At 36.5% G+C, this 13975-nt stretch overlaps 1 protein-coding gene across 5 annotated transcripts in view; it reads right to left on the bottom strand.

Annotated features, from left to right (window-relative positions):
* kif6 (kinesin family member 6) overlaps nucleotides 1–13975 on the bottom strand; it is a 281901-nt gene that overhangs the window by 224720 nt on the left and 43206 nt on the right. The gene's annotated exons all lie outside the window — the stretch shown is intronic.

The raw sequence follows: 13975 nt of genomic DNA, 5'->3' as shown, positions 1-13975 counted from the left end.
TATACCATTGCACCATCTTGGCGTAGTGTTATGTCTGAGACTAAATCTTATGCCTAGTCAGAGGTAGGTGTAAAGTGAAAAGTCATGATTTGCTTGGACATTATTAGATTTTAGGATTCATGTCTGTTACTTAATTATTACTGCAGATGTGAACTGTAAAGTTTTATGGTCTTTTCGGGCAGGATAAGCGATATCAATCGCGAAGCTCGGTGTAGGCTATACCACACTGCCAACAGTAATTGACCTAAAAAAAACAAAACAAACCAAAAACTATACTTCTGTACAGCATGTAATATGCAGTAAAATATTACATATGATCTGGAATTATTAAAAGAAACTGTACCATTCAACATGCTTGGAAGGACAGTATAAATGCTTGGAAATATTTAACGTCTTTAATACCATTCATTATTTGTAGCGTGCCTGGCCTGCCATCCAATAATCGCAGTAAGTTGTGTGCTTTGTTACTTTTAATCAGAAATAAAGTAACAGTTTTCAAATTGTCAGTTTTATCACAAAATACAAACTATAAATGTAGTTTTTCAGCCACAGAAAGACGTCAGTAAAACACACAATGTCACGTAAAGTCATATTTACCATAGGAAAGACATTAATTGTACATAAACTCAATTGTCAGCTAGAAAAAATAACTCTAGAGAGAAGCATTGTATTAGGCTACATTCATTATATTTTACTTAACCTGCCGCCTTCATTTTTAATGTTTGTTTGAAGAAATATGTCATGGGAATGTGCAGGGAGACTTCAGATATAAAGACATGGACTTGTTAGAAAATGTTTACTCAATGAAATCATGGCGCGATGGCTTCACTTGTTATGATGTCTTGAGCAATTCAGTTCTATATTAGTAGTTGTAGGCATTGCAGCGTGAACGTCGTCTCGGCTATCACTGCAAGAATGTGTCAGGGTGAACATACTTAGTCTATGCCAGGAGTAGTTGCACCTGATCGTAGTTTTAGTTGGTGCAACAGGTGTAAATAATTATTGTTAAGCTGGACATTGCAAAGCCCAGCGTAGGGCTTACACCCAGCTTTTATTCGTCTAGCTGGTGCAACCGGCCCCTAATGTGACAAGAGCTGATATCAGGCTAACTGATAAACAAGAAAAACAACAAAGAAAACAATCCTATTGGAAAAAAAAATATGCAAGCACTCATGGGATTAAAGGGTTCATGGTTCGTTAACCATTGAGTTAAAAAAAGAAAAGAAAAAAAAAAAGAATTAGAGATGGATGCAATAAATCCAGCTGAAATAAATATTTAAAATTATGTTATTTTCAGTTCTACGATTAAAGCTCAATTGACCCTTCTTAGGGAGCTTGATTGACAGGTGATATGACCTATCATATTGCCAAATCCGCCATTTTGTCCAACAAACAAATCAGACAGGATAAGTGGATCAATGTAGGTGGACTTGAACTTGAAAAATGGTGTGCATATTCCGCAGTAGAAATAAAATAAAGTGTAATGTTCATGCATGTTAATTTTGTGCTTTAACTAGTTAAATATAAAAGTATGATTGCTTAACGTGCCGTTTGATTTGAGGCGCTACATTGTAAAACCTAACAGTGAAATTCGCTAAATGAAATGAGTTCATTTAACTCCAAAATTTTAAAAAGTTAATTCAACTCAATATATTTGTGATGTGAACTCAAAAGCTAATTAGGTTAAGCAGAACTCAATCTAAATAAGTTACTATAAATTATTTGAATCTATTATTACCATACAGTCTATGATTATTACATCTAAAATGGCAGACCACAAAATATTTAAAAGAAATATGAACTTAATTCATTATATCTAACATTGTTTTTCGAGAAGTCACGTTTGTACAACATAGGACTATAGGTTATTATGCTTTATATCTACTAAACTAAACAATAGAATACCTTTCATAACTAATTAAATAACTAAGCCATAATATAATAAATACATAAATCTATTTCATATTAAGCATAGATGAACCCTTTTAAAGTAATTAATTTTACTCGAGACAAAATATTATCCGGGTGTTTTTCAAAAACCCGCGCGAAGTGGTCACGGAAAATAACAGGTAAGCATTCGAACTTCTTTATTCCTGTTTAAAGTACTTTTGAACCATTTGTGTTTTGTCAACTTTATCTGAAGATTAACCAGCTCAGTTATCATAATGCGTGTAATGCTAGCTAGCAAAGAAGCAAGGAGCTAACGCGCCATTACATCAAAGTTATCAACGGCAAGTGTTAAATATGCAGTGTTATACACAACAGTTTGTAAGTGGTGGTAAATTAAGAGAATTTTTTATTTTTTGTGGTTTCTCACAGCCGGACAGAAACCCGCAAATTATATTTTTAAACTAGAGAGATGGCCGACAGACCATCTTCCTCATCTCTAACCGTCACTCGTGCCACAGATCTGAAGCAAGGTAAAGCAAACACACATTCCCTGTATTACAACACGTTTAAACTTTTTGTTAATCGTTATTTATGATCTGCTTTGTCAGTTTCATCTAGAATATCCATGTGATGCTGATCAAGTTTACTAAATCCGCCGAAGCCCCGGTGAACAAAGGGGCTGAGGACCGTTTATAATGGCTGTTTTTTTAACCTTAGTTAACATTTTACACTGTTATTTGCTCCTCGTTGTCTTATTTAAAATTCATACTAACAAATTTGTGTCGTGCTTTTGAAATCAATCTTTTCAGAGCAAAGGCAATGAGGGGCGGTGTGATGTCATTGGCAACAGGAAGGCAGCAAAACTAATATGAGCCTAAAATGAAGTAGAATTCACATTAAACAAATTGATGGGCTTTAGTGTTGTACAAGATGTAATTTGTCACATTATAAACAGTTATTTAAATACATCGTTTTTCAGTTTTTATTTTTTGATGAATTGCCATTAATGCAGTTGTAATGATGATGACCAGAAATGACCAGCAGCACAAATGTTAAGTCTTCTGAAGCAAACTGTACTTTTTTGTGAATATTAGATTGAAATTTAAACCTAAATATTGATCAAATCAAGAATACACAGCACAGATGAAAAATCACAAACCTCAACTAACATCCCACAAGAATGACATTGACATCTAAAAACCAGTCATGTTTGATATAATGTAGTGTGTGCCACCATTTTGATTCAGACTGAATTGGCAGAGTGAATAACATCTTAAATTTCAGTTTGTCGATCATTCTGTCAAAGTCTTTTTGCATTTGTGTTGGTTCAGAAGAAGTCTTAAGTTCTGATTATAGTTATATAATAATATACTTCACTAATATAGATGGAAAAATTATCTTTTATATTTCTACTTGCACTTATCCTAAAGTTGCTTTGGTTTTTCATAAAGATGTCAGGTAATTGCCATTGCAAAGTTTGTAGTGGTTGAAAGTTGTCTTATTATGATTCATAAAAATAAGCGGTCCATAAATGTTACTTAATTGTGAGTTAAATTTCTGTAGCTTTGTGTTTTGTCTTCAGGAACAATAATGACATCAGTCATTCAAGCTAGGATCCTGGCAGATCTACTACTATCTGAAAAGAAGACTTTTTTTTTCCAAGACACACAAGGTAGGACACAGGACAACTTTATATTTACTTGGCAACATTTTAACCTTTTAGCTGAGATAGGATAGTGCACAAAAAAAATTTAATTCTGTCATGGTTTACTCACCCTCATGTTGTTCCAAACCAATTTTGAATTAATTTTATTCATCTTCAAACAAAAGTATATATTTTTGATATTCTTTTGTTTTTGTCTATCCATTGGAAGTCTAGGCAGTCTTTATATTCAAGCTTCAAAAAGTTTTTAGTTTAGGCTTTGACTCTAAAAAACCCTTAGGTCAAGCTTTGCAGTTAATGTTTGTCTTCTTTAGAAGACTTGAATGAAACCACTTTATGCATATGGATAAACTTGTCTTTAAGCTTAATATTGATTGCCTAGACTTTCAATGGATTGACAAAATGGTGAGAGAGTTTTAAAAATATCTTAATTTTTGTTCCATAGATGAACAAGATTCATATGTGTTTGGCATGACACGATAGTGGGTAAATGGTGGTAATTTTCATTTTGAGGTGAACCTGTCCCTTTAAAGGATTAGTTCCCCCCAAAAATTTGAATTCTGTCATTAATTACTCAGCCTCATGTTGTTCTAAACCCGTAAGACCTTCGTTCATTTTCAACACAAATTAAGATATTTTTGATGAAATCCGAGAGCTCTCTGACCCTCCATAGACAGCAACACAACTGAAATGTTCCCAGACCCAGAAACATAGTAAGGACATTGGTAAAATAATCCATCACTGGTTCAACCTCAATTTTACGAAGCTATGAGAATACTTTTTGTGCGCAAAGAAAACAAAAATAATGACTTTATTCAACAATTCTTCTTCTCCAAATCACACCTTCCAACATTATCAAGAGTACCTCTGCATGTAATCAGCGCATGCGAGTGCTGTTGCTGACGTAGAACATGCATGCGCTGAGGCTTGTTTACGTGCAGAGAAATGTATGCATTGTGATACTCTCTATATTGGCGCACTAGGGTGAAGCGAAGGAGAAGAACTGTTGAATAAAGTCATTATTTTTGTTTTCTTCGCGCACAAAAAGTATTCTCATAGCTTCATAAAAATTGCGGTTGAACTACTGGTGTCACATGGACTGTTTTAACAATGTCCTTACTGCATTTCTGGACCTGGGAACATTTCAGTTGCATTGCTGTCTATGGAGGGTCAGAGAGTTCTCAGATTTCATCAAACATATCTTAATTTGTGTTCTGAAGATGAACGAAGGTCTTGCGGGTTTGGAACGACATAGGGGTGAGTAATTAATGACAGAATTTTTATGTTTGGGTGAACTATCACTATAAGCACCGTTTTTCTTTCTATTTTGTAATAAAGAACCTTAGGTTGTCACATTAAATAATGTAAATTAACAAATTCAATTCAAGCTCCAAAACATTCAGCTTTTATTCAGCCCTGAAAATCCTGCTGATAAACAACTCTGGAAGTTATGATGTGAAAAAAGTACTACAGGGTTTTAAATGGGCACATACTTTATTGAATAAACACTTCCCCGATCTTTCACACCTTTATTGTCATTTATGAAAATTTAAATATGATGTCCGCTTTGTTTAAATATGATGATATTTGGTGACATACACTAACACTTTTTTTTTTTTTTTTTTTTTTTACTGCATTTTAGAAAAAGGGAGCCTGATCAGGTACAGAAGGCAGCTGTCACCATCTTTGTTGTTAAGGAGGAAGAGGGAACATTGTCTTTAAACCCAATGGATGTTTTGATTGTATTTGAAGATGATGACTGCCAAGTCTTAGGTCAGTGTACTGGTGCTTTTTTTTTTTTTTTGGAACTAAAGTATTCCCGTAGTTACAGTATACACACTACTTAAAGTTTGTATATTAGTGCTGTTAATCTTGAGGAAAGTGTTTTTAATTTTTTTTACAGAAAAGTTGTCCACTATGTTTCATATTATTTAGCAGTTATTTATTATTATTATTAATTATATTTAACATTTAAAATGGATTTTGTTAAACATTTCCTTGTTTGTGTGGTCGTTACTTATTTGGTGAGAAGTCTGATAAGATAGCTTAAATGTTATATTTTTGAATATACAGCCCACTGATTTTGTTTCATGCTTGAAAACATTTGTTGTTTTTCAATAAATACTTGAGGAAGCACTCCTGTTCGGTCATGATTTCTTTGTACCAGTGTTTTTGCTTCTTATGTAACTTTATTGCTTTGAGTTTGATGAACTTAAACCATTTAAGGCAATCGGTTTCCTCAAACCATTTAAGTTGCCAAGTGGTTAATTTTAAGCTGTAAAGACTTAGTCATTTTGAATTCAGGTAACATTCTAACTGAGTGGAATAAACTTAAAATGTTCAAGTTCAGTTTACTCTAATAATTGACTAAGCCAACACTAAAAAAATAAGTTAATTTAACTCAATGTAAATGAGTTATAGTACTCATATTTATTAGTTTTAAAACTTAAATGGCAATCGGTTTCCTCAAACGGTTTGAGTTACCATAACTTGTCAGGTTTTACCGTGTATAGTGATCTGTGATGACATAGTAAAGAGACATAAAATTATATTTACTGTTTCTTATATTTATTGAATTTCTTAAAAAAAAGACAATATTTGAAAGATGAGACTTTGTTTCATACAAGAAGTAACCTGCTCTGTCTTGTCTGTCGGCACATTGTCAGTGTCCTCTTTTCCACTGCGTGAGAACATGATGTGTGGTGTGAGAGTGCCATGGATTGTCGGACATAGCAACAGTAACTTAAGGGGGCGGTATTTTCAAAGGGTCAATTAGAAAACGGCTCAGTTAGCCAGCTGGAAATTATGATTTTATATCAATAACATCTTTTGTTTTGAATGGCACAGAGAGAAATATAAACAAAGATGTGGATGAATAAACAGAGAGATAACAGCAGAAAGCAGGCATCCTGGAGTTGTGGCAGGAAACAGACAGGTGAACAGGGCGGTGCTTGTAAGTTAGGAGACCTCCAGGGCAGCGCCGGCGATTCAGGGAGCCATGGAAGCATCGGCCGTTCAGGTGGCGGAGGTAGCTCTCGGAGCCTGAACCAGTAGAAGGCCTCCGTGACCATACTGCAGGAAACAGGAGCACATGGAGTACAGACGACCACCACGGTCGTATTGAAGGAGCCAGGATCACAGGGAGTACAGATGACCTCAGTGGCCTTGACGAGGGAGGAGCTCTCTCCCAAAATGATCTTGGGGATCTTGGGAATCACAGACATATGTGCTGCCCAAACATACAATAGTGCCAGGGTGAAGACTCCCAACGCTGCGTCCTCTATTCCTGCATTGGTGACCAGGGTGAGCTCTAGGTCGAGCACTGGTAGAGAAGCAGACAACACGGGAGGATGCTCTGGAGGAGCAGGCACTGGACCTGACGAAGGAGGATTAGGCTGACCTTTCAGGGACTCAAGGTACGTCAGGAGAGCTGGACGGGGCCAGCGGAGACGAAGGAGAGATGAGCTCCTGGTTGAGCTCAGTGAAGTGAGCACATTCTAGAGCAGACTTTGGACTAGGAGCAAACTCTGGAGCAAATCCATGGACTAGAGCAGGATCCTGGCAGAGCTCTGAGGTGAGAGCGGGCACTAGACTGAGCTTGTGGGCTGGAGCCTGCACTGGACTCTGGTCTGTAACAGTGTTAATTTTGGCAGGCATTTTTGAATTAGTCTTTATCTTGAGACGAAAATGCTTAAAAGTCTTAGTCACATTTTAGTCATTTGAGTCTTTCATAGCTTTAGTCTAGTTTTAGTCGACGAAAAGTCATTGCATTTTTGTCAACTTTTAGTCATTACTTTTAGTCAAACTGCAGTTACCAATGTTTATTTTGGTAGCTATTTTATATGTAGTCTTCAAACAAAATAGCAATTAATTCTTCTCTCTTTAGACCAAATCAATTAAGCTTATGAGAAATTTGAATCAAGGACTGAATTCATTTTTTTGGTAGAGATACAAAATTTAATTTTTCAAAAATTCAAATTTTTCAGATACAGTATGTTTACTTAACAAGTATACATTTATTTAACATCTTTTGTTAGTTAACATTAATGACACAGATAGGTATTTAATTAGGAATGCTGTCCATTTAAGATGGAAGGTATGCATGTAATACTGACACACATTCAGTTTTCACCCACCTGTTTACGTTCACTTAAGCCATAACCGATTGTATTTACATGAGATACTCTACACAATAGACATTTGGACTGATGTGTGTATTTTAGCACTGAGAACTGAGCGCACGCTGTATGAAAACTGAAGAAGTGAAGCTTGCGTGAGAGAGAGCACTTCTATCAGCGCGATTCCGCCTTCACTAACTTTTAAGTTAATCGACAACGAATTGTGACTCCCGGGAAAAACAGGGCGTCTGGTCACCCAATCCCTAACCCTTCGGGTGCTGAGGCCATTGTTTCAGATCGCTAGTTCGCATTTTGGTAGCCTATCCGTCCACTGCGGCTACCATACGGAGACTAGATATGCGAACGCCCCTCATCCAATTGCAATCCAATGACAGGGACGCACATTTTGAAAGACAAGACAGTTAACTTAACCTATAGGATGTATTTTGTATTTTTTTTTTTATTTATATCGATCACTCCTTTCTGACTTCTCTGCTAATGTCTCCACTGCTAAAAGGACATACCATCATGATAAAATTAACAATTCGCCTAACTCTCGCATGATCCTTTGTCCTCCTCCTCCTCCCCCTCCTTCTTCAACTCTAACACCTGACAACTTTGCCACATTCTTCATTAATAAAATTACAAACCTCACTGCACAATTCTCCACACCACAAACTGTCAAACACATCTTACCAGCAAACATACACTCGTTCATATCCTTCTCTCCACTCTCTGTGGCAGAAGTCTCTAAACTCATCCTTTCCAGTCATCCTACTACTTGTCCGCTTGATCCTATTCCATCTCATCTCCTTCAAGCTATTTCTCCTGCAGTTGTACCTGCACTCACTCACATCATTAACACATCCTATCTGACTTTGCTGCAGTTGGAATTGAACCACTGCAGGGCTCGCAAAATCGCTAGTCCAACGTCCCAGGGCTATTGTGTTTTCCAGTCGGGCTACCAAAATGAATCACCGCCTGCCCGACGGGCTACCTTAAATACAGATCTCCCGCGGCTCCTTATAAACTCTTAAAGTGAGTTGTATCAAACTTAAGGCCATAAAAAGTTTTAAATACGTTAAATGGTATAAGAAATGTCTTTAATTATAATTTATAGAGGTCTTACAGTTGGGGACGGAAAGACAAGACGCAATACGGCAGGATTAAACTTCAAAAGGCAATGATGACTTCCGGTTATGGCGAGGTGCTAAGAGGTCGCAACTTTTTGGCTCTGCTGCTAGTTTGTAATTAATCCTACAATACCAACCAGAATAGTATTTAAAGTCAAACAACAAGAACATAAGATAACAGGGAATTAAAATGTCACGTAAGGGTGGCAAAAAAGACAAGAAAAAGGCAAGAAACGAAGATGAATATTCCGAGGGTGAGGAAATCAGCGACGCCATGGCGGTTGCGGAAGATGGCCCTGACGAAGGAGATGACGAAGAAGTAACTTCGGGTGAAAAAAATAACCAGGATATTATGAAAGCCATAATGTCCTTGAAAAGTGGACTTTATAAGAAAATCGATGGTGTGCAAATAACAATTACGGAGGTAAGAAAGGAGATACAGGAATGCACAGGGCGTATAGCACAAGCAGAACAACGTATTTCTGATGCTGAAGACAACGTTAATGGGCTAATGTCCAAAGTGAGCACGTTGGAAAATACCGTCAAAACTCTTTCAAATAAAGTCGAAGATTTGGAATGCAGATGCCGACGGAACAACGTCAGACTGTCCGGTCTACCGGAGAAAGCAGAGGGCCATGACATGGTTGCATTTCTGGAGAAGTGGATTTAGGAATGGAATCGCGAGAGAACTTTGTAATTGAGCGGGCTCACAGAATCGGCATTCCGGCAGACGACTCACGCAAGACACGCCCAAGGACATTGATTATGAAGTTCTTGAACTTTAAAGACAAGGAGCACGTACTAAGGGCAGCCAGAACCAAGGGGAATGTTCTGTACAACAACGAACAGGTCCGTTTTCATCCAGACCTCTCCGCTGGTATACACAAGATGCAACGCGACTACGATGAGGTGCGTAGAAGGCTGCGAGACAAGGGGATCCTTAAGCACAGAATAATCTTTCCGGCACGGCTCCTGCTGACACACGGGGAAAGATCCTACACCTTCCAAACTCCGGCTGAAGCAGACAAATTTGTCCAGTCTCTCTGAAGTATCAAGGTGAACTTACAGATGGAAAAGACTAACTACTCAACCAGGAAAACGTAACGACATTACGTGAAAATGATATAAAATGAATTAACCAATAGAGAATGTGACAATTATTTTAGCTTATTATTTAACGTTAAATATTACTACATATTGTTTTCTTTTAAGTTCTCATGGCCAAATATGTGTTTATTTTCATGGTTACAATAATTAAAAACGGACATAGGGTGGAAGGGGAAAACATGGCCATGAATCACATTTATAAGGGACGTTCAACCCATAAGGCATGGCCAACAGTATTATTTGATACTTCTTTGATACCATCCACCCTTCAGCTCAGGCCTAAGGTAGGCCTGCTGGTTATTATTGGTTATTGGTGCCTGAATGTTCCAATGTAATTAACCTTTTAACGGTTATGTTTACAAATGTTGCATAGTTCTAATCTTTAACTATTGGTAAGGTTGTACTTGGTAATAGCAGAGAGAGCTAAAGAGAAGGAAATAATTAAAAGCAAGAGACAGAAGGCTCTTTGTGTGTGGACCCATAAGCGGTTGGTATAAGGTGTGCGTTTCTTTTTTTCTTTCCTTCTTTCTTTTTCTTTTTTTCCCTTTTCTTCTTGCTATATATGGGTGTATTTCCATCAAAATATCTTATTGTATTAAAATAAATCTTAAAGATACATTATATAACTAATGTCTAGTAGTTTGAAGGTGAAATTTACCTCATGGAACTGTAGGGGTTTAAATAAAATTACAAAGGTTAAGCAAGTGATGAACAGGATAAAATTCTTGCAATCAAAAATAATTTTTTTTGCAAGAAACTCATTTATTGAGTGGGGATATTTCTAAAATAAAAAGAAGATGGCAGGGTCAGGTGTTGTCTGCTCCGTATACCACTCATGCTAGAGGGGTTATGATATTAATTCATAAATCTGTCCCACTACAAATTAAAAATATAATTAAGGACCCTGCAGGTAGATATATCATAGTTCAGGGTATGCTATTACTTGAAAATATAAAGCTGATAAATGTATATGGTCCTAATGAAGATGACCCTAAATTCTATAACAATCTGTTTCTGACTGTCTCAAATCTCCCTGGGCAATATATAATAGCTGGTGATTTTAATTGTACATTAGCTCCAGCACGAGATAGATAATCAGGTTTAGATAATACTCATACTAGATCGAGGAAGACAATAAACAGTTTTATTAAATAATTAAATTTGTGGGATATATGGAGACATAGTAAACCTAATGCAGTAGAATACTCGTGTTACTCCAGCACTTATAAAACGTACTCACGTATAGACTATTTTTTGGTCTCAGCACAACTTGTTTCAAAAATTGATGACTGTTACTATAGTAGTATAGTAATATCGGATCATGCAGCTGTATCACTTATTTATACAGAAACTAAACTAGTGTGTAATTCACTGAAATGGCGCCTTCAACCAGGATGGCTTACAGACCCCACGTTTATAGAATATTTAGATAAGCAAATTGACATGTATTTTGCATGTAACACTTCTCAAACATCAGTTAGCATAAGATGGGAGGCATTTAAAGCCTTTATCAGAGGTCAAATAATTAGTTTTATCAGCTCAAAGAAAAAGAGAACAATAACTGAAATGAAGACATTAGATGAGAAAATAAAAAAACTTGAAACAGATCTTTACAATAATAAATCTAAATCTATAGATGCAAATGCACAATTACTCCTACTTAGATCACAATACAATGAACTGTCAGCTAACAAAGCAGCAATTCATTTATTGAAACTTAAACAATCCTACTATGACCAGGGGGAAAAACCCGGGAAACTTTTAGCATGGCGAATTAAACAACAACAAACAGAAAGATCTATTAATTACATTGAAGATCCAAGCGGTAGAACCATAGAAGATCCCACAGAAATTAATGAGGCCTTTAAGGTATTTTATGAGAAACTGTATACCTCTGAGGGTACTCCCAGACTCGATAAGCAGACACAATTTCTAAATAACCTTAATATTCCCAAAATTTCAGAAAATGAAAGTAAAGCATTAGATGGAGAATTAACAGAGATAGAAATTGCAGAAGCAATTAACTCTATGCAAGCTGGAAAAGCGCCTGGGCCAGATGGCATACCTATAGATATTTATAAAAAATTTCAATCCAAATTAATTTTACCCCTTTTGGAGATGTTCCAGGAGTCTTTCAGGAATGGTCTTCTCCCTACATCCATGAGGAATGCTCTAATAACTTTACTTCCAAAACCGGGAAAACCGAATACTAAATGTGAAAATATGCGCCCAATTAGCCTTTTAAATTCAGATACAAAAATACTTAGCAAAGTTCTTGCAAGAAGATTGGAGTGTTTACTCCCTCGGGTGGTGGGAGAGGACCAAAATGGATTTATTCAAGGAAGACAGGGCTTTCATAATGTCAGACGAGTGCTCAATATTTTGCATAGTCAGAGAGGAGCGAAAGACACGGCTTTACTCTTTCTTGATGCAGAGAAGGCCTTCGACCATGTCGAATGGCACTACCTATTTGAGGTGCTCACACGCTTTGGCTTTGGTGATACATTTTGTAAATGGGTTAGATTACTTTGTACTGGGCTCACCGCAGAAGTTTTGACCAATAATGTGGTCTCTAAATCTTTTAGTATCTCTAGGAGTTGCCCACAAGGGAGTCCTCTTTCACCTTTATTTATCCTTGCAATAGAACCATTCGCCATAGTGGTGAGGGCGCATAATGATATTTATGGAATCCGAGAGAGTTATCTGGAACATAAAATAGCATTATTTGCAGACGACATTATTTTGTTTTTGAAAAATCTGAGTAGATCTGTCCCTGCACTCCTGGATCTCATTGAAACTTTTGGAAAAATATCTGGATATAAAGTTAATCACTCCAAATCATCTATAATGTTACTTAATGAATCACAGAGGAAAAATAACCAAGATTATGCTTCTATCTTCAATTCAACAGATAATTTTACATATTTGGGTAATGTTCATGAGGTGAATAAGATTGCTCAAATAAATGATGACCCAATTTTGGAAACTACTACCTCATCAGTAGAACGCTGGACATCTTTACCCATCTCAATTATTGGTAGAATAAATATCCTAAAAATGAATATACTCCCAAAATTTCTCTATTTGTTTCAAAATATTCCCCTACCCCTCCCTCGCCTTTGTTTGCTAGAATTAAGAAATTGTTTACTAACTTTATTTGGCAAAATAAACGTCCCAGGCCACGCTCACGCTTATTATACCTGCCATTTAATCGAGGAGGACTTAAATGTCCAAACATCCAGTGGTATTATTGGGCAACCCAATTGCGTACAATAATGTTTTATTTTTCATCTGAAAACCTTCCTGCTTGGATGGAGTTGGAAGCATGTTCTATTAAACCAAGATTACCATTGCACTTATACCTGTATTCGGCAGATCGCAAATACTTAAGAAAAAGCACAGACAACCCTATTGTATTGAACATGATTAATATTTGGTTTGATTCTTGTAAATATTTGAACATAAACCCCTCCTGGTCACGTTTCAGTCCTATTTGGGGGAATGCTAATTTTAAACCAGGGAAATGTGATGCAGGATTTCGGATATGGGTTGAAAAAGGGTTAAGGAAAGTGCAAGACATGTACAATGAGGATGAAGTATATATGTCCTTTGCAGAAATATCAACCAAATATGGCATTCTGAAGACCCATTTTTTCAAATATCTTCAAATTAGAAGCTTTATATCCTCATCTCAAAATAATTCATTAGATATTCCTGTCATCTCCCCATTAGAGGCCGCAATCACAGGCCACTGTTATGATAAAGGTTTAATTTCCTCTTTGTATGAATTGTTTGTATCTGGGTCCAACGAATCTTCAGAATCTAAACTAAGATTATGGAAAGAAGATATAAATTATGAAATATCTCTAGAGGATTGGAATGAGGCATGCAAGAAGGCTCAGATACAGACCGTCAACAGTAGTTTGAAACTCATACAATATAAATGGCTGATGCGAACATATATAACTCCTGTTATGTTGCACAAGTTTAATGATAATATTCCTGATACCTGTATAAAGTGTAATGAGGCAAGAGGTACACTGTACCACTGTATATGGGAATGT

The sequence above is a fragment of the Onychostoma macrolepis genome, chromosome 17 (genome assembly GCF_012432095.1).
Source record: "Onychostoma macrolepis isolate SWU-2019 chromosome 17, ASM1243209v1, whole genome shotgun sequence".
NCBI lineage: Eukaryota > Metazoa > Chordata > Actinopteri > Cypriniformes > Cyprinidae > Onychostoma > Onychostoma macrolepis.
This window is presented reverse-complemented; position numbering and strand designations above follow the sequence as displayed.